This window comes from Lepidochelys kempii, chromosome 1, assembly GCF_965140285.1.
Source record: "Lepidochelys kempii isolate rLepKem1 chromosome 1, rLepKem1.hap1, whole genome shotgun sequence".
Classification (NCBI taxonomy): domain Eukaryota; kingdom Metazoa; phylum Chordata; order Testudines; family Cheloniidae; genus Lepidochelys; species Lepidochelys kempii.
In genome coordinates, this window is record NC_136380.1 from 90,528,031 (window position 1) to 90,548,032 (window position 20,002).

Genomic DNA, 20,002 nt, shown 5'->3' on the forward strand with positions numbered 1-20,002 from the left:
GTTAGAGTAGCCCAGATAAGACTATTTTCTACCCTCTGTTACAAAGCAGTCTCAATCGCATTTTAAAAAATAGTATTGATTTTTTTTCCTGGTCTAGATTGGCACCATTTTAAATGTCGGTTCAGGAGAATCATTGATAAGAATAGTTTTCAGCAACAATTCAATTTCTACTTGAGTCAGTGCCTGAGACGCAAAATATAGTTTGGCATTGATGTAAATTACACATATAAAATATTTTTAAATCTTTGTTTACTCTTGATTTTACAGGGAACAATACTGAAGTTCAAAGTACAAAAATAGAGACTCAAAGTGTGAAGACAACTTATGCAATTCTGTGCAGATCTAAAGATGTCACAGAAAATATAGCTCTTTTCATACCAGGACTGTACATTCCCTTTCGAACTCCAGACCACATTCACAACATGCTCCCGGTCAAATGACAAAGGCAAAATCACTATTACTGTATTGCAGGACCGATAGGTATAGATGAGATGACACTGAAGGTAATATTAAATATATAAAAAGTGTTTTTTTTTTTAATTTATAAGGGGGGCGGTCACACTCAGAGGCTTGCTATGTGAAAGGGGTCACCAGTAAAAAGGTTTGAGAGCCACTACTCTATACCGCAGGGGAGTGGTGTGCTGTGCTCTGTAAGCCCCATATTCACCATTTGTATATTTTATATAAAGCATGCCATGGAAAGTATCATGGGAAAGGTTATGATTTGCTGAAATCCACTGTACTGTCGAAATATGTACATCACTGAAGTGTATGACATTATGAGATTGTGCTGTATGGTGTTAATGAAATATGCTGCAAATTTGGGAGTAGCCCAGAAGGCAACTCCCCAGAAACAACAAGGCACTTGACCAAATGGCTGGGTGGATGTTACACAACCATCACCAGCCACTGTGCAGCAAGTGAATGACAATTAGCAATTCAATGATCATCACCAGAGAATTACTCAACCCTGGGACTCAGCAATGCCCCCCTCCCCCCAACATGATGCTTGGACTTATGTTTGCCAGAGCACATGGACTGAACAGGAGATAGTTCCAGCCCAGGTTGTACCCCAAGGGTCACACACTAGCCCTTCCCTTGGGAGACTATTCCATCCACACCCCAAGGCAGAGATTAGGCTGCTTGGAAGGTTTTCCCCGATAGCTTGATTTCCCCCCCCCCATCCCTTCCCCCTTCCACCCCACCCCCATAAGAGGCAGCCACCCAGATTCCAGGGAGGGGGACCAAGCGCACTGCATGAACATGGCCCGAGAGGCAGGTGTCTCTGCCGGGGCAGGGAGGGCAAGCAGGGGGGTCACCGCACCCTGCAGCAGCCCAGGAGACGCCCCCGCACCCACCATGCCCGTCCCGGTCCAGCTACCCGGCGGGGGCTGGCACTCTCAGTCTCTCTGTGCTGCGGGGGTCCAGGGGGATGTTTTTGGAGACGCCTCTGACTGAGCCCCCTGCCAGATGCAGAGAGCTGGGCAGTAGCCGGTGCCCCCCTGCAGACGGCCACCCCGCCAGCAGCCAGCTCTCAGCACAGCCACCTGGGAAGTGGGTTCAGTCCCCCCCCCCCCGCGCCACCCTCACCCCAGGACCCCCATTTGAAATGCACTCATCTGCTGCTACTGCCTTTAGTTGGCTGAGAGGTCGAAGGGAGGCTGGGAGCTGCTCAGCAAGCAGCCTGCCGCCCACAAGATGCGAGAAGTAGGCAAGGCGAGGCGGGGGCGGTGGGGGTCACTCATCCCCTGCCCCAGGAGCAGAGTTCCCACCGCTGATTGGTGCCCCCTAAACAGCCCTGCCGGGAAGAGCTGTTCTGGCCAAGCTGATCAGCACAGCAGCTCAGAGCCGGAAACAGCTGATCAGCGGCGGCTCTGCAAAAAAACTGCTGATTGCTTCCCCCCCGACAGCTGATGGGGTCCTGCGAACACTTGACTGATGCCGGGGGGTGCTGAGCACCCACTAATTTTTCCCCGTGGGTTTTTCAACTCGGAGCACCCACGGCGCCGGCGCCTGTGAACAGGATCTACCTAATTTGTCTTTGGCAGCCAATCTTGTAGACGTGCTCAGAGACCACTTAGCTCTACACAAAACAGAACAGTGGACAAGAGGAGAAGGTCGCTCTCCCTTATAACATTCAGTTTCCGGTTAAGACGGGCTCACCTAAAATGTAAGACACCCACAGTTCAAGTTCTCCCTCTGCCTGATGAATAGAAGGGATTTGAACAACAATCTGGGTCCTTTCTCAGGTGAATGCTTTACCATTGGTCTATAGAGTGATGCTCTTGCCAAATTAACACTTAATTATTTTTGAGGGAGACCCACATCCAAATATCCTATTGCCTATTTGGATCTGGATTAAAAGTACTTTAATAATTTGAGATCGAAGGGGAAAGCTATTAATAATTTATTATTATTTTATTAGTTTTAGCTTGATTAGGTTTACTTTCTTGTTGTTATTCAGTAGCTAGATGCTGCAGTGTTGGGATAAACACCACTATGTCAGTTATGCTCAGGGCATATTTTCAAGCTTTTCTTTGCACCCATGAGGTCTAGAAATACAATATAATAATAATAATTAATAATTAATAATAATATTATAATATAAAATCTGAGACACCAGCCACATTAATATGAGTGGACCTTTAGGCATTATAGACCGTGATATGACTTAATCTAGATCAGGTTTTGTACTTTTTGGTTTGTTTTTGTTTTTGTTTTGTGTTTTGTTTTTTTCATGTGGTATCTATGTTTGGGCTTAAAATTAGTACGTAGGACACATTGCACGCTATGGGTGGGAATTTTCAAAACTTGCTGAGCTCTAATTAACATCCAGCTTACAAAACATATTTTATAGTATATCCTTTTGAAAATATAGCATTTATGTTTCATATATATTGTTTTAATTCCCAGATCAATTTCCCCATTATTGCTATTACTCTTCACTGAAGCATCATTACCTCTTATATATATGTTATAAAATGGTGACACCTTAGCTACCTTCAGCTAACTAAGTGACAAATTAAAAGAGCAAAATGCACACTATTTTATACCATTTTATACAAAGTTAAAGTAGATTATTGTAATCAGCACTATGTAATCATTTGCACTGATTTTATTAAGGTTATTTTATGTCATTTTCAGTTCCTGATTTTATAACAAGCAGTTTACAGACTGTGGCATGAAGTCATACTGTTGTTAAGGGAAATTAAACTGAATGGAATGCTAAATTCTGGACTCAGGAATAGTATCTCTATCACCTTGGTTGCAGGTAAGTAACACAAACTCAGTGTTAAGGTGTAAAACCAAAAAGGGATTTATTGGACAAACAAGGCAAACAAATTTAGGAGACAAGGCAAATTCAACAGTATAACAGGAAAAGAGTGAAATAGCACCATTGTTCTCCTAGGCAATGATGCCATGGTTCCACTATAAACCCTTAATCACTATGGACTTACTGACAGAACTTTACTTGTAGGCAGGTGATTTCTGTTGCATGGATGGAGATGAACAGAAAGCTGGATGTGTCTCAGATCTGCCACAGTTACCAGTCAAACCCGGACCTTCAACTGCACTCTGATGGGACACAGGAGGAACATGGATCTGGCTACAGGAGATGGTCTTTCAGGTAAGTAACAGCGATGGATCTTGACTCATGATACACGCACAAATAAACAGGACACAAGCTGCCTCTCAGATGCACAGCACTCTGTGTTGGGTTCACGGGCTATTTATGCAGTCTAATCGTGTGTCCTTTCCCCACCCTTTCTTCCTGCTGTTTAGAGAAAAAGCCACCAATGCTCTAACAAGAAGGACACTCAAAATGGAGTCCACGCAACAACTTGTATGAATCCAAGGTGGTGATTCAACAAAATGGCAGACACAAACAAATAAACATTCCAATAGGGTTAAGTTTCATTACAGCTTTCCTACTTCATTAGTCTTTCTACATGTTATTTCTGCTGACAGAAGTTCACAGCTAGTGGATGAAAGGAGATTGACTTCTTGCAAATTTCAGACAGAGTAAGGCTCAATTTTTTTTCTCATGGGAAAAAGTTATATTATTCATGAATAGGACCCTACCAAATTCATGGTCCATTGTGGTTAATTTCACGGTCAGAGGGTTTTAAAATTGGTAAATTTCACTATTTCGGATGTGTATATCTGAAATTTCAGGGTGTTGTAGCCATGGGGTCCTGACCAAAATGGGACCAAGAGGTAGGAGGGGAATTGCAAAGTTGCTGTAGGGTGGTCCCAAGAGTGCAACCCTTACTTCTGTGCTATCTTCAGAACTGGGCTCTGAAGGCAGCACCTCCTGGATTCCTGCAGTTAGAGGAGGTTCCCAGAGGTGAAAGTGGGTAGGATCTCCCCCATCCTGCTGGGAGCACCCCAGCCAGGGGCTCCTAGCTGCGAGTCCTCTCTAGAGACAGATTTAGACAGGGGCACCCGGCCAATCTGGGAGGCCGCAGGCCTGGAAGAAGCTCCAGGGTGGAAACCCCTATCTGGTAACCCCAAGCCTTGGCAGGAGCCGCAGGGGAAGAAGCCTCAAGCCTGGGAAGCCTTGAGCCCGGACTGCCCTGACCCACATCTGGATCGCAGGTGGCGGAAGCTCCACGCCTGGGCTGCACTGAGCCCCGGCTGGAGCAGTTGTTGGGATGTGGTAACTCCAAGCCTGGACTGCACCCATCCCAGCTGTAGTGCCAGGAGCGGAAGCCCCCAAGGGAGGAAGCACAGGGCTCGGTGCCAGAGCTGCAGCAGGATCAGTGAGGGCAGGGCACAGAAGCCCTGAGCCTGGGCTGCCCCAGCTGCAACAGCCAAGAGTGAAAGCCCCCTCAGCCCAGCAGAAACCGCTGTGGGAGGAAGCCACAAGCTCTGTGCCTGGACCTGGAGCTGTGGCAGGAGCCACAAAGGTGGCCGGGGTGGGGGGGGGGACACACGGAAGCCTGGAGCCCAGCCCTTGGGCTGCTGCAAGGCAGAAGTGAGGGTGTAGCACCCTCATTTCTGCTCTGTCTCTGGAGGTGGATCCAATCCCACCAATGGCAGCCATCCAGGGGAAGGACAACTCCTGCCCCTCCCCAGCGTGGCTGGACTAGCAGCTAGGAGCCCCAGGCTCCCAGCATTAGGGGAGATCAGATTTCATTGGGAAGGGTTGATTTCATGGTCCCCGACATGTTTTTCACAGCCATGAAATTGGCAGGGCCCTATTCATGAAGCAAAATGGCTGATTTCATGAGATGTTAAATTACACACACACACACACACACACACACACACACACACATTTTAATTTAAGTAAATACTTCCTAGTAATGTTTTATTAGATACCTGCAAAAAAAAAATCCATTCACTTTTTAGTACTAAGATCTAAATGCCAAATCAGAAAGAAACCTGGCCCCAATTCTACCAAAATCCATGATGAAAAATAAAACACTCTCTTAAATCTAAGTGACAAAAAATAATCAGTGGCATTGTACATTTTTTGTATTGCACTAAGTAAAAATAATGATTTAACTAGTTTAAAAGGTTATTTATGTCTGGGAGTTACTTCAGTTCTGTGTTGTCTTTTTTTTATTTTTTAAAACCAAACAAATCACAGCAATAATAGCTAATTTGTACCTTGAATGTAGTTAATACAAAATAATTTTCTAGTTTAAATTTCTCTCTGTCTCTCAGTTCTTTAATCTGAATGGTCCTCAGACATAGTGATACCCTGAAAAATAGATGATTATCTGAGAGGACATAATTACTTCAAGTGGTCAAAATAATGAGTAACCTAGCTAGTTAGGTCAGCTGGTTCAAAATATTATTTCAAAAGCTGTAATTACTAAAGACAAAAGAGATAGCTAGAGACCCATACATTCCAATTCAACTGATCCAAAAAAATAATTGCTCATATAGAGAGTCATATCTGGGAATGATATTTAAAAACAGCCAGTCATTCAGGCACAAATATGTAGTCCCATTTGTTTTAGATGATATATGTCATTATGGAAGTGGAAGTTGTTTTGTGAACCTCAACAAGTTTCATATTTTGGCAGAAAGCCTAATTTTAACCATCAAAACTACTGAAATAGAGGAAATTGTTTGCATTGATACTTAGGCAACACAACAAACTATAAAACTAACCAAACAAAACCCAACCTAATGTTACTTCCTATCATTTGATTCACAGTAAAGTGCCAGCCTAAACTGTTACATTTGTTTTCATGTCCCTATTTTATATCTTTTGAAATATCATTGGAGATCATGGAAGAAAAACTCACTGCACAATGAAATCATTATGTTCTGGAGTGCTGATTATAACTTATTTTGGGTGAATCAAGTTGAAGAATGAACAGTGTTATTTGTGGAAGAACCCAAAACTTGTTTTTTTAGTTGATTGAAAGTACATTACATTGTAGATTTATTTATTTATAATCTGTCAGAAATTAATTAGTGAAGGTAGATTTGATTTTGGGAGTTTCTGGAAAGTTGTCTCAGCTTTTAGCCTTCTAAAATATTAGAGGTTTACATTAATGATGATGCGGAAGACCATTTAGGAAGAGAACTGAAGAAAATAACTTTTTTGATTTTGACTTCCCGTTTAATCTCTGCAAGTAATGAATACTTATTCATCATCAGGCACATTGGGGGAAAAACAAATCTCGAACTGTACATATGCACTCCCACTTTTAACTTCAAAATATTGCCAGATAAATACTTGTAGCCATCACCCCCTCCAACAACTCACATTTCCTCCTTGTCTCTTTTTTCTTCTCTCCTGGTATGTGTGTGTCCATCTTAGCCTTCTGCTACACAATTCACTGGGAGAGGACACCTTTGTCTGTGTCCTTTTGACCAAGAATATGAGGGAAAGTGATTGGGCTATGGGCGCTTTTTTTGCCTTCGCTATCTCGCCTTCAAAATAGAAGAACTCTGTTGTCCTACACCTACCATCATGCACTATGATCCGGTCCTATGGCTGATCTGCCATGGTTATACCTACCCAGAACAAGGTTATGCAGTATCTGTAGTTGGAGCCCTTGTATTTATTTGTCAACAGCCTCCATCCTGAGCAAGTGACAGGTTGTTACTCACTGCCATCTCTCCCCTTTCTTCCATGATCAGGCAGTTTCTTCTCATGACTTTTTTATGAGAAGTCTTTCATGATATATGATAGTTTGAGGAGTTATCTGTCTTGCATTCTGTTATGTTGGGTATTGGAATATAAAATACCTCTGTGTTTCAATCTCTCATCTCATACGATATCTCCCACTTCCCACATATGTTTGCAGAATATGCACATAAGGTTTTTTGTTACCACAGAGTAGTAGTGGCCAGAATGTATACATATAAAAAACAATTAGCCATGCAAACCTTTCATACGTGAGCCAACTTTTCTGGAATATTTAGCTGTGACACTCTCACTTTCTGACACTTTCCCAGACCTGAAGAAGAGTTCTGTGTGGCTTGAAAGCTTGTCTCTTACATTAACAGAAACTGATCCAATAAAAGATATTACCTCAACTACCTTGTCTTTCTAAGTCTTTTAGAAACAAGTTCTGTTGCACCAGTAACTTGTTGTAGTGGCACACAATGGGGAAGCTGTCTAAATTACTTGAGAAGTAGAATAGTCAAAAAAGGTGAGGGTTGGAAGTTAGGAACACCTGAATTCTAATCATGGATCTGACACCTACATTTTGGGGAAGTTACTTCAACCCTTACTCCTGTTTTCCCTGCTGAAAAATATAGATAATAGTACTGACTTGTGTCCCTCAAAGAGATGTTATGAGGGATAATAACTAACTAATGTGAAGTGCAAAGCAGCATGAATACTTTGTCTTATTATTTAAAAATCAGATGCAGCATTCGAATTAGGTTTATGGTAAGGCTGGTGGAATAGCATTTGAACACAGTATTTGCTTAATATCACTGGCATTCATCAAGGCCTAGATTGCGACCCAGATTATATGACTCCACAAGGATTTAATGGGAGCAAAAATCTCTCTTTACATTTCTGTATGGACTATTTGGTTGCTGGAACCAGCAGCATAAGAGCAAGAGGGGGTTTTGTGCTCATTTTCTCCTTCCCCAGAGCAGATAGCAATGGGAAGAGTTTTGGAGGAGTTTTACTTGTATTGCATTCATATCTTTGTTACTACTTTTTAAAAAATTTATTACCAAGAACACATTTTCAAGACCACAATAGTGGTAATTATTTGAACCACCATAAATATTAAGCTTAAAATACGAACCGCAGTGTAGCTTTGCTCTGCCTTTATAGTTTAATTACATTATTTAAAAAATGGTAAAAAGACACAAATATTTCCATTTATTACCACAGGAAATTTAGGAGTGAAATAGAGCATAATCCAATTAAAATAACGTTCTATGAGTCCATACCAGTCTTTTTCAGCCACTACCCAATACTTGTTATTACCAGCATGGACAGTGTTTACTTTACCAGCGTCCCACTGTCTCAGCCATACTGTGCAATATGGAGGCTATTCCCCCCCGGAGTGAACTCAGATGACAAGCAATTCTGTGTGTAAGACATTACACCTACACATATGTGTCCTCTATGCAAACAGCAGTACAAGTATGTGGTTTTGCAAAAGTATTTGAAGAGGGAATCACAAATGAGAGCACCAGACAATTTGTTCAATGAATGCTTTCAATTAATGCTTTTGTGTGGTATTCAACAGCTCTGCAGCTGATGTAATACCACTTGATTAATATGTTCTTTGAAAAATACCAGTGAAATTCACTACATAATATATCTGATGAATACCTTATGTGCTATTACCTTACCCTTGGTATCCTAGAAATGCAAACAATACAAACAGACTCTGTGTTTCCATATAGAAGAGAGTTGTGTATTTACTGTTTGTTTATTGGTGTGCTAGCTAAGTGCATTCACTTTTTCAATGTGAAAGGTATGTGTGGAACTTTCTAGAGGTTTTGATTTCTCTCTCAAAATTTTATGTAGTATTTTATCTTTCAAGTCACAAAACAGAACATGATGTTGTTATGGGTGTACGTTTGAGGGGGGAAAAGTTACTATGAGAATTAGGAACTGCAATTACCAGGTAATTGTAGAGTAATCTAGCTTCTATGTACTACATGGTAATTGTTCTGCTAAGCAGGCACAAACAGTATGTTACTGAATCTAATTTACAGTGTGATAGTTAATTTATTTTAAACAGTTCTATATGTTTAGGTTCTCTTATGAATTCCTCTGGTGGCATCCACTGACTCCCTTGATGCCTTTGAGGAGCGGTGGGCGCTGTCCATGGTTCTCTGCTCACTGTCCCCATCAGGCTCCCTTTGTTTGACCCTTTGACCACACTCCTGTTTCTGTTATTTTATTAGTTTTCCCCCCAAAATCACTTTGCTTCCAGGTCCTGTGCCCCCCCCCCCCCCCTTAGGCTGGTGGGGGACCCTTTGGCAGTGGGCGAGCTTCCACCCACCCACTTCCTGGATTCCAATAGGACCACATGGCTCAGTGGAGGGGTTTCCACTAGAGTCTTAGTGGTCCAAAGGAACTCTGGCTACATAGTTTCTTTTGGCATGCCTTTTAAAAATGGTGCAGGAAGTTTACAGATGAGTCACTGTTACTGACATCAGAACTAAGAAGCTGAGTTACAAGTGAGCTGTCTGAAACTCAATCTGGAAAGATTGGGGGAAACATCTGGAAGATATAGCAGAGGGCTTGTGTGATCCCCTCCATTAGGGAGGTTGTGTTGTCATAAATTGATCTTGCTAATTTTTAATTTGTTATGAAATATGAATTATTTTTAAACACCAGATTCTTTATGACAAGAGGAGCAATTAAAACAACAAGGAATAGTGGGAAGAAAACTGAAGAGGTCTAGGGGAGCAATGTATTTGATTCAAAATGTCTAAAAGAATATTGAAGGTAATTGTGGAAACATAAAATTACAATAATAGAATCATAGGTCTGGAAAGTCCTTGGAGGTCATCTAGTTCAATCCCCTGCACTCATGGCAGGACTAATGATTATCTAAACCATCTCAGACAGGGTTTTGTCTAACCTGCTAAATAATGTTAGAATAAAAGCATTATTTTATCAGTGAAAAGTAGAGAGCAGTGTAATGGCTACAAGAGAAGGTCACCAAGGTGAGGGGTGCATCAGGAAGATGGAAAAGGCCAAAAAAATTATCTGAGATCACAATAGTTAAAAAGCATAAAAGAAGGCTGCTAATTTGGGGAAGCATGAACAGGGAAGAATTTCCATTTCATTGCTTAATACTGAACACATGCTTAATCTAAGTTAATTGATGTGCTCAGTTTTAAAATGATTCTACAGTATTTGAAACAGCTGAAAAACAAACCTGAAAATGGTTTATAATGGAATGCTGAACGTGCTTTCAAACTATAGTTACTCTACCATATGTCATCATAATATAGGCATATATACTGTGCATAAAGTATCTGTATAGCTTTTGTTATTGGGATCCAAAATGGAAAAAAGGGAACAAAATAGGAACTCTTAATGGATAATCCTGCTGTACTGACTCATACACAATGCCATACAAAATGAATACATGGGTGCAACTGTAGTGTTATATAATTTTATGATGGATATAAAGAGCACTGGAAAATGTTCCGTGAGCAGATGCTTTGCAATCAGAATTTGTGCCAGTAAGTTAGAAACATTGAATGGACTTGCAGTATTTGCTGACTTGCAATTTTGGAAAATAGTAATACCTTCATTTTTATTCTATTTCTAAAGAATTATAAAACAATGTAAGAGATGTTTACAACTCCTGGTTAAAAAAGAGGATTTCCAAAAACACTTTTATAGCACCTGCTAATTATTAGTCAGGGATTAGCTGCATCTATGACAAACAAGAAGAGGAAAGATTATAAAATATAATTAAAATGACTTGCATAATTATTGCTTGTATTGCAGACTGAAGTACTATACAATATTAATGCCAAATCCCTCTTAAACGAGTAACCGAACAAGGAATGAAATTATATGTGGGTAACACTGAATAGTAAGGACTGCATGTCAACATTTGTGTGTTAGTCTACATAATTTATGAGTCTGTACAATCGGTACACAATATATAAAATTTACTGAGGTTCTTTTCAACATTTTTAAATGGGGAGTGAAAATAAATTATTTTATTTTATTTATCCCCCTGACCAGCGTGGGATGTAATTACTTATTCAAAAGAATGGGAAAATTGCTTAGATGTTACAGAGAGAAAGGGATGCATCTTTATAAGTGTCAAGAGAAAAGGCTTGTGTGGATTACATCTTTCTTTTTAAAGTAAATGTGCCCTTAGAGACAAGTACTGCAGTTCTTACTAGATAACTCAATGGAAACATGCTAATAAGAGGACTGGGTAATGACTAAAAGATTTGACCCTATATTATAATAAGCAATTTAAGATGAGAATGGATTTGCCTCAGATAAGGAAAGAAACAGTTATCTATATTTTCAATCTTCAAAACAAAGAACATAGCACAGAATCATGGAATTTGTCATACTAGATGAGACCGGTAAGTTTGAGATCCAGAGAAAGGTAAAAAATAGGGCTGTGAAACAATTAAAAAAAATAATTCTGATTAATCATGCATTTAATTGCACTGTTAAACAATAATAATATATTTAGTTTATCGATGTAGTTGGTGTTGGTCTTGCTTTGAGCAGGGGGTTGGACTAGATGACCTCCTGACGTCTCTTCCAACCCTATGATTCTATGAATAGAATACCATTTATTTAAATATTTTTGATATTTTATACATTTTAAAATATATTGATTTTAATTACAACACAGAATACAAAGTGTACAGTGCTCATTTTATATTTATTTTTGATTACAAGTATTTGAACTGTAAAAAAACAAAAGAAATAGTATTTTTCAATTAATCTAATACAAGTACTGTAGTGCACTCTCTTTATTTTCATATGTGGATGACTGCAGAGATCAAGAAAGATTCTTGATAAATAATTTCCAAAGTTTTGGTCATGTTGTTTCTTGTGGGCTTGGGTCTCATGACCCTTTTGTTTACTTGCAAAATGGATGTCTTTGCATCAAAGTTGTGTAAATGTGAAATTTCACTTTTTGGACGTTAAAGTCATCTTCTCTGGAAAATGATCAACTTTTGATGAAAAAAAAAAAGTTCAGTTTTGCTTGAACAATTGGTCTATATTACCCAAATTTTCTGAAAAATGGCACCTCTTTTTTAATTTTGTAACAAACCTTGAATAATTTGGAATTTCAATCAGCTTTGATTTTTCATTAAAATTATTTCACCCCATTATACCTATTTTAACCCTGAAATGATTTATGCTTCTTTTTGCCCTGAAAGATTTATTAATTCATTCATTTGGTAAATGAGATATTTTAAAAATGTATTACCTATTAAAATAGGTTTAAAATACTCCCTATAAATTACTTATCAAAAGGTTAAACCTATGAATGCTAAACTATTGCCACATACTCTTAAAAATCTATGAAATGTCAAATGCAAGTTTTCTTCTGTCTTTTGAAGCAGTCCTGGTTTACAAAGCTTAAAAAAATTCCAAGAAACACTTAAGACATCAAGAATCCATAGACAGACTATAATTTTCTTTGTGCTGTTTGACATCAGTGATAATGCCATATCATTGAGACGCGCTTCATGATGTTACTCAACATCTTGGCCCATTCAAGGTAGAGCTACAATTTGTTTAGTCATAATTAGAAATCTCGAGGTGAATGTCACTGAGTTTTCCCCATTCAGTATATTCCACTTGTTAGGATATAGATATTCAGGCCTGTCTGTAAAGGCCTATACTCTAAGAATTTAGGTGTATTCTTATCACTTGGCTAATTATAGAGGTATAAAAGAAAGATTCAAAATCACTATCTGCTGGTGTAAGGGCCTTCTCTTACTGTGACAGTCTGAGGCCCTGTTCTTAGGCTAAGGCCTTTGGCTAAGCAGCAGAGGCAGCCATAAGCTAGGAAGCGAACAGTCACATCCTCACATTCCAAACTAATCACATTGAAATAAGGTGCTATTGGGCTGTTAGGCACTATCAGGACAGGATTGTATTCCTATCACCTCCAGAGAAAGGGAAGTGCCTAGAAAATGTAAAAGGAAACTTAATTTGATAGCATCCTGTCTGGCAAGAACTCACTTATCAATAGCTGGGATGTGAAATCCTCACTTCTGTATTGCTTTGTCATTATAGTTCCCACTTTGCTATTCTTTTCAGAGTAACAGCTGTGTTAGTCTGTATTCGCAAAAAGAAAAGGAGTACTTGTGGTGAGCTGTAGCTCACGAAAGCTCATGCTCAAATAATTGGTTAGTCTCTAAGGTGCCACAAGTACTCCTTCACTTTGCTATTGTTTGTCTGTATAATCTCTCTGGTTCTGTGATTGTTCCTGTCTGCTGTATAATTAATTTTGCTGGGTATAAACTAATTAAGGTGGTGGGATATAATTGGTTACATAATCATGTTACAATATGTTAGGATTGGTTAGTTAAATTTCAGGAAAATGATTGGTTAAGGTATAGCTAAGCAGAACTCAAGTTTGACTACAGATTATATAGTAAATGAGGAAGTGGGGGTGTGTGTGGGGCGGGAGGGAGATGGGAACAGGGAATGGGGGTAAGAAAATTGGAATCATGTTTTGCTAAAGGGGGAAATGGGAACAGGGAATGGGAGTAAGGAAGTTGGAATCATGTTTGGCTAAGGGTAGGAATGGGAACAGGGACACGGGTGTAAGGCTCTGTGGTGTCAGAGCTGGGAAGGAGGATACTAAGGAAGGAAACTGGAATCATGCTTGCTGGAAATTCACCCCAATAAACATCAAATTGTTTGCACCTTTGGACTTCGGGTATTGTTGCTCTCTGTTCATGTGAGAAGGACCAGGGAAGTAAGTGGGTGAAGGAATAAGCCCCCTAACACCACTCTTCATCTTTTCAACAATTATATGAAAAACCTTTCAAAGCATACTGTAGGTTTCCATGGCAAATTTGCACTTCTGTGGAAACATAGGTACAGAATATGATAACCTTATTACATATGTTGTCCAGTGGAATGAGAGGCTGCTCAGCAAATGTAAGGAGATCAAAATCTGTCCAAAAGAAAATGTGGGCTAGGTCATTGTGACATTCTGTACCTCAGGGGGACATCTTACACCCCCATGTTCATCTTTATAAAATGATTGTGTGGTATCCAGTGCAAAGTTTGTCATGATGGGTGTCTTTGGAAGGCTCATGATGCACCGAGCATGGTTGTTATAGTGGTGACATAGTAATTGTTATAGTGAGGTTATAGGTTATAATTTCATGTATATAGTTATGAGGCTGAAAATGTATCCTCATGGCTTAAAGCAAGCCCATGCAAAAACTCTCCAAGAACAGAGAGGCAGTTCACACCTCATCAGGGCATGGATGGGACAAACCCAGCCCAGCCTCACAGGAACAATGGACACTGGCTTAGGCAACAACAAAAGAATCTGTTATATCCTCCACAGAGTCGCCCCCTTCCTTTGGTCAGTTTGGAACTGTGATGAGGTTCCTGACTCTGAAGGTAGGGGCCAGGGGGAAAAGCCAAGAGGAAATAAAGGACATGATAAAAGGGAGAGAGATTTTGCCATGCTCTCTTTCTTACACTTATATCTACAGACACCACCACCACCACCACCAAGCGACTGAAACGCTGATCAAAGGGGAGAGCCTGACTGAAAAGTAACCAGCCACCTGTGGTGAGAAGCATCTAAGTTTTTAAGGACATAGAAAGTTTTAAAATCAGCTTAGAATGTGTTTTGCTTTTATTTCGTTTGACCAAATCTGACTTGCTATGCTTTGACTTATAATCGCTTAAAATCTATCTTTATAGTTAATAAATCCGTTTGTTTATTCTACCTGAAGCAGTGTGTTTGGTTTGAAATGTGTCAGAGGCTCCGCTTGCGATAACAATCCTGGTACATATCAATTTATTGATATCAAGGATTGGAGTGGCCTAGCAGATCACCAGTCTGGATAACTGCAGAGGGGAACGTAACAATTGTACCGTTCCTTGCAAAAAGCCTCACAACTGCAACCCACATAGGATTTTGGCACAACTGCTCTCTTTGTGGTGAGAGATAACACACAGGTTAGTGGCAGGACCAGTGCCAAACTCTCCAAAGGATGAGCATGATGAGCAACAAAGGGTTAAGGAGCTTCTCGGGGCTCAGCCAGCTGTACCCCTCCATGTCTGTAAGAGATGCACAAGTTGGATGAGTTAAATGAGAGCAGAACAGCTAACTTGTGTGCAGGTCAGGAAAGAAAAAGGAATTTTATCTTGCAGCTCCTGAAGAAAGGGCTGAGAGGAAGGCATGATCTCTCCCATTCACAGCTGCCTCAAGGTCCCTCCCTGAGGGAAGAGAGGACCAGTTTCACATAAGACCCTTAGAGAAGCATTTCCCACTCTCACATATTAAGAATAAGAACATAAGAATGGCCATACTTGATCAGGCCAAAGGTCCAACTAGCCCAGTATCCTGTTTTCTGACAGCGGACAATGCCAGGTGTCCCAGAGGGAAGGAACAGAACAGGTAATCATCAAGTGATCCATCCCCTGTCGACCATTCCAGCTTCTGAGAAACAGAGGCTAGGGACACTATTCCTGTCCATCCTGGCAAATAGCCATTGATCGGCCATGAATTTATCTAGTCCTTTTTTTAAACCTCTGATAGTCTTGGTCTTCACAACATCCTCTGGCAAGGAGTTTCACAGGTTGACTGTGCATTTTGTGAAAAAAATACTTCCTTTTATTTGTTTTAAATCTGCTGCCTATTAATTTAATTTGGTGACCCCGAGTACTTGTGTTATGAGAAGGGGTAAATAACACTTTTGTATTTATTTTCACACACCGGTCATAATTTTATAGACCTCTTTCATATCCCGCCTTAGTCGTCTCTTTTCCAAGCTGAAAAGTACCAGTCTTCTTAATCTTTCCTCAGACAGAAGACTGTTCCAGACTCCTAATTATTTTTGTTACCCTTTTTGAACCTTTTCCAATTCCAGTATATCTTTTTGAGATGGGGCGACCACATCTGCATGCAATATTCAAGATGTGAGTGTACCATGAATTTATATAGAAGCAATATGATATTTTCTGTTTTTTTATCTATTCATTTCTTAATGATTCCCAACATTCTGTTAGCTTTTTTGACTGCCGCTGCACAGTGAGTGGATGTTTTCAGAGAACTATCCACAATGACTCCAAGATCTCTTTCTTGAGTGGTAACAGCTAATTTAGACCCCTTCATTTTTTATATATAGTTGGGATTATGTTTTCCAATGTGCATTACTTTGCATTTATCAACATTAAATATCATTTGCCATTTTGTTGCCCAGTCATGCAGTTTTGTGAGATACTTTTGTAGCTCTTCACAGTTTGCCTGGGACTTAACTATCTTGCATAGTTTTGTATCATCTGCAAATTTTGCCACCTCACTTTTTACCCCTTTTTCCAGATCATTTATGAATATGTTGAAAAGGACTAGTCCCAGTACAGACCCCTTGGGGACACCACTATTTACCTCTCTCCATTCTGAAAAGTGACCGTTTATTCCTACCTTTTGTTTCCTATCTTTTAACCAGTTACCAATCCATGACGTTCCCTCTTATCCCATGACAGCATACTTTGCTTAAGAGCCTTTGGTGAGGGACTTGTCAAAGGCTTTCTGAAAATCTAAGTACACTATATTCACTGGATCCCCCTTGAAAGAATTTATGCTCCTTTCTATTTTCCTCACTCGGATTTAACTTCCACTTTTTAAAGAATGCCTTTCTGACTTTCACTGCTTCATTTATTTTGTTGTTTAGCTGTGGTGGCTCTTTTTTGATTCTCTTACTATGTTTTTTTTTTAATTGGGGCATACATTTAAGTTGAGCCTCTATTATGGTGTCTTTAAAAATTTTCCATGCAGCTTGCAGTGATTTCACTTTTGCACTGTACCTTTTAATTTCGGTTTCAAAAACTTCCTCATTTTTCTATATTGTCCCTTTCTGAAATTAAATGCTACAATGTTGGACTTCTGTGGTGTTTCCCCCACCATAGGGATGTTTAAATTTAATCTTATTGGGGTCACTATTACCAAATAGTCCAGCTATATTCACCTCTTGGACCAGATCTTGTGCTCCACTTAGAACTAAATCAAGAATCGCCTCTCCTCTTGTGGGTTCGAGGACTAGCTGCTCCAAGAAGTAGTCAATATCTTCCAACAATATGAGGCACTCTAGTTCACCCATCTTATTATTTAGACTCCTAGCATTGGTATATACACACTTTAAGAACTTGTCACTTTTTAACCATCTCTCATTACATGATGTAATAGAATGGGACTTTTTTCATTTGACTGTTTCTCATCAGATCCTATCTGTATTTTATCATCTTCCATCCTCTCCTCCTTATTAGGACATAGAGCATCTCCATTAATATATACTCCCCTAAGGAATGTGTCTGTCCAAACCACATGCTCCTTTACACCTGTCGGCTTTTTCCCAGCCCTTAGTTTATAAACTGCTCTACGACCTTTTTAATTTTAAGTGCCAGCAATCTGGTTCCATTTTTGTTTAGGTGTAGACCATCCTTTCTATATAGGCTCCTCCTTCCACCCCAAATTTTCCCAGTTCCTAATGAATCTAAGTCCCTCCTCCCTACACCATTGTCTCATGCATGCATTGAGACCCTGCAGTTCTGCCTGTCTAACTGGTCCTGCACGTGGAACTGGAAGCATTTCTGAGAATGCTACCATGGAGGTCCTGGACTTCAGTCTCTTACCTAGCAGCCTAAATTTGGCCTCCAGAACCTCTCTCTTATCCTTCCCTATGTCATTGGTTCCTACATATACCATAACCACCAGCTCCTCTCCAGAACTACACATAAGCCTATATAGATGTCTCGAGAGATCCACAACCTTTTCACCAGGCAGGCAAGTCACCATGTGGTTTACCTGGTCATCGCAAACCCAGCTATCTAATGAAACCCAGTTTCTAATGATCAAATTGCCCATTACTAATAGCTGTCTCTTCCTAGTAACTGGAGTTCCCTCCCCCAGAGAGGTATCCTCGGTGCAAGAGGATGCCACAACATCATCCGGAAGGAGGATCCCAAGTATGGGATTGTTTCCCTCTGTGCTCCAGTTGGATGTTCTCCTTCCCTGAGACTTTCATCCTCCTCAACAGAACAGGGGCTGTCAGCCCAGGAGTGGGACTGTTCTACTGTGTCCCAGAAAGTCTCATCTGTGTATCTCTCTGTCTCCCTTAGCTCCTCCAGTTTAGCCACTCTGGTCTCTAAAGCCTGTACACAGTCTCTGAGGGCCAGGAACTCCTTGCATCAAATACACACATAGGGCAGGTAATCATACATGCTGCGTGGGGTGCAATAAATTGGATAGCTCCCCCTCTGTTGCTGGACTTCTACCTGCATTCTCTTTTTACTCCTGAAGCTTGTTCCTTTGTTGTTTTGTTTTTATCAGGTGGTGTTTTGGGCTTTAAGTTTAAAGAATGTTAAGTTTATCCAGCCCCCTGCCCCCACAACTCCCTCACAAAACTCCCCAGTTTGCCACTCCTGTTCGCTAGCTCCTCTGGTCGCTTAGGTGCAGGCTTTTTAAAGCCCTTGTCTTCCTGAGTATCCCTGCCCCCTGGTTAAGAGTTGATGGGTACTAAAAGGCTTAGGGATCAAAGCCTCATTAAGAAGTTTTCAGCCTTGCCTATCTGGCCACTCAGCTGAGCACACACACACGGTCAGCACACAGTTCCCCAACCAAACAGCAAGAACACTACAAACACAGACACTACAGAGAACAAACTTAGCCGAAGGGTCATGTAATCACTCCTTCTTCACCTGGAGAACTCCCTCGCAGAACTCCATTGTTAGCCCTTCCAGTTCGCTAGCTCCTCTGGTCGCTTAGGAGCAGGGTTTTTAAATGGACCCAGAGTGTCTGCTTAAATGGAGGATGGAGAACCAGAAACAGTAATAGGCACCCATCAGCAGAAAAAAAACAAACCCTGAACTAAATGACTACCCAGCAGAAACAGCTGGTACAGGACTTCCTGCACCTGCTGTTGTGCCCTGAACAATGACTAGTACAACAAGTCATGGTCTTAATGCAGCCTCAGGGTTCCTCTAGGGCAGTGGTTCTTAACCTTTACTGCAGCCTCCACCCCTTCAGTTGTCAAAATATGTTCTCGCACCCCTTATCAAAAAAATCGTTGAAGTAGGTCAGTTCTTTAAACCTAGAAATATTTTTGTTTGTATATTACAGTAATTGTTAAATGTATAATGTTAATCAATACATAGGTTTGATGAAACCAAATAGTTGTACTTAATTTGTGTTTTCAATGATTTACGTTCTAAAAAAATCTGGCACGTCTCGCACCCCCAAACAGGGCATCTCGCACCCCTAGGAGGTTCATACACCCCAGGTTAAGAACTACTGCTCTAGGGCTTCCCCTCCAGAGGCAATAACTCCGATCCCAGGTACCCCTGCCCATACCCATGAAAATGACAAAAATGAGCCCTGAGGAAAACCCATAGGCCTTTTTGGCAGTATTTGAACAGGTGGCAATAGTAGTCCAATGACCACTGTGACAAAGTTCCTGCTCTACCGATGTTGGTCTTGCACTTATTGGTGGATTTGCTTGCCTTGGAGCTTCACGGCAGCCCTCAGCTTGGCCGTTTCTCTGAATTCACAGTCCAGGTTGACTCCTCCTGTGTCTGAACAGGAGTTGGGAGGATTTGCGGGGAACCTGGGCCTGCCCTCTACTCCAGGTTCCAGCCCAGGGCCCTGTGGAATGCAGCTGTCTAGAGTGCCTCGTGGAACAGCTGTGCAACAGCTACAACTCCCTGGGCTACTTCCCCATGGCCTCCTCCCAGCACCTTCTTTATCCTCATCATAGAACCTTCCTACTGGTGTCTGATAATGCTTGTACACCTCAGTCCTCCAACAGTCCACATTCTCACTCTCAGCTCCTAGTGCCTCTTGCTCCCAGCTCCTCA

At 40.8% G+C, this 20,002-nt stretch overlaps 1 long non-coding RNA gene across 1 annotated transcript; it reads left to right on the plus strand.

Annotated features, from left to right (window-relative positions):
- Positions 1–1,684: 1,684 nt before the first annotated feature.
- On the plus strand, positions 1,685–14,824 carry LOC140904872 (uncharacterized). The gene is made up of 3 exons (XR_012156666.2): positions 1,685–2,249; positions 3,479–3,628; positions 14,635–14,824. It is a non-coding gene; the product is annotated as an uncharacterized LOC140904872 (long non-coding RNA).
- The last annotated feature ends 5,178 nt before the right edge of the window (positions 14,825–20,002 follow it).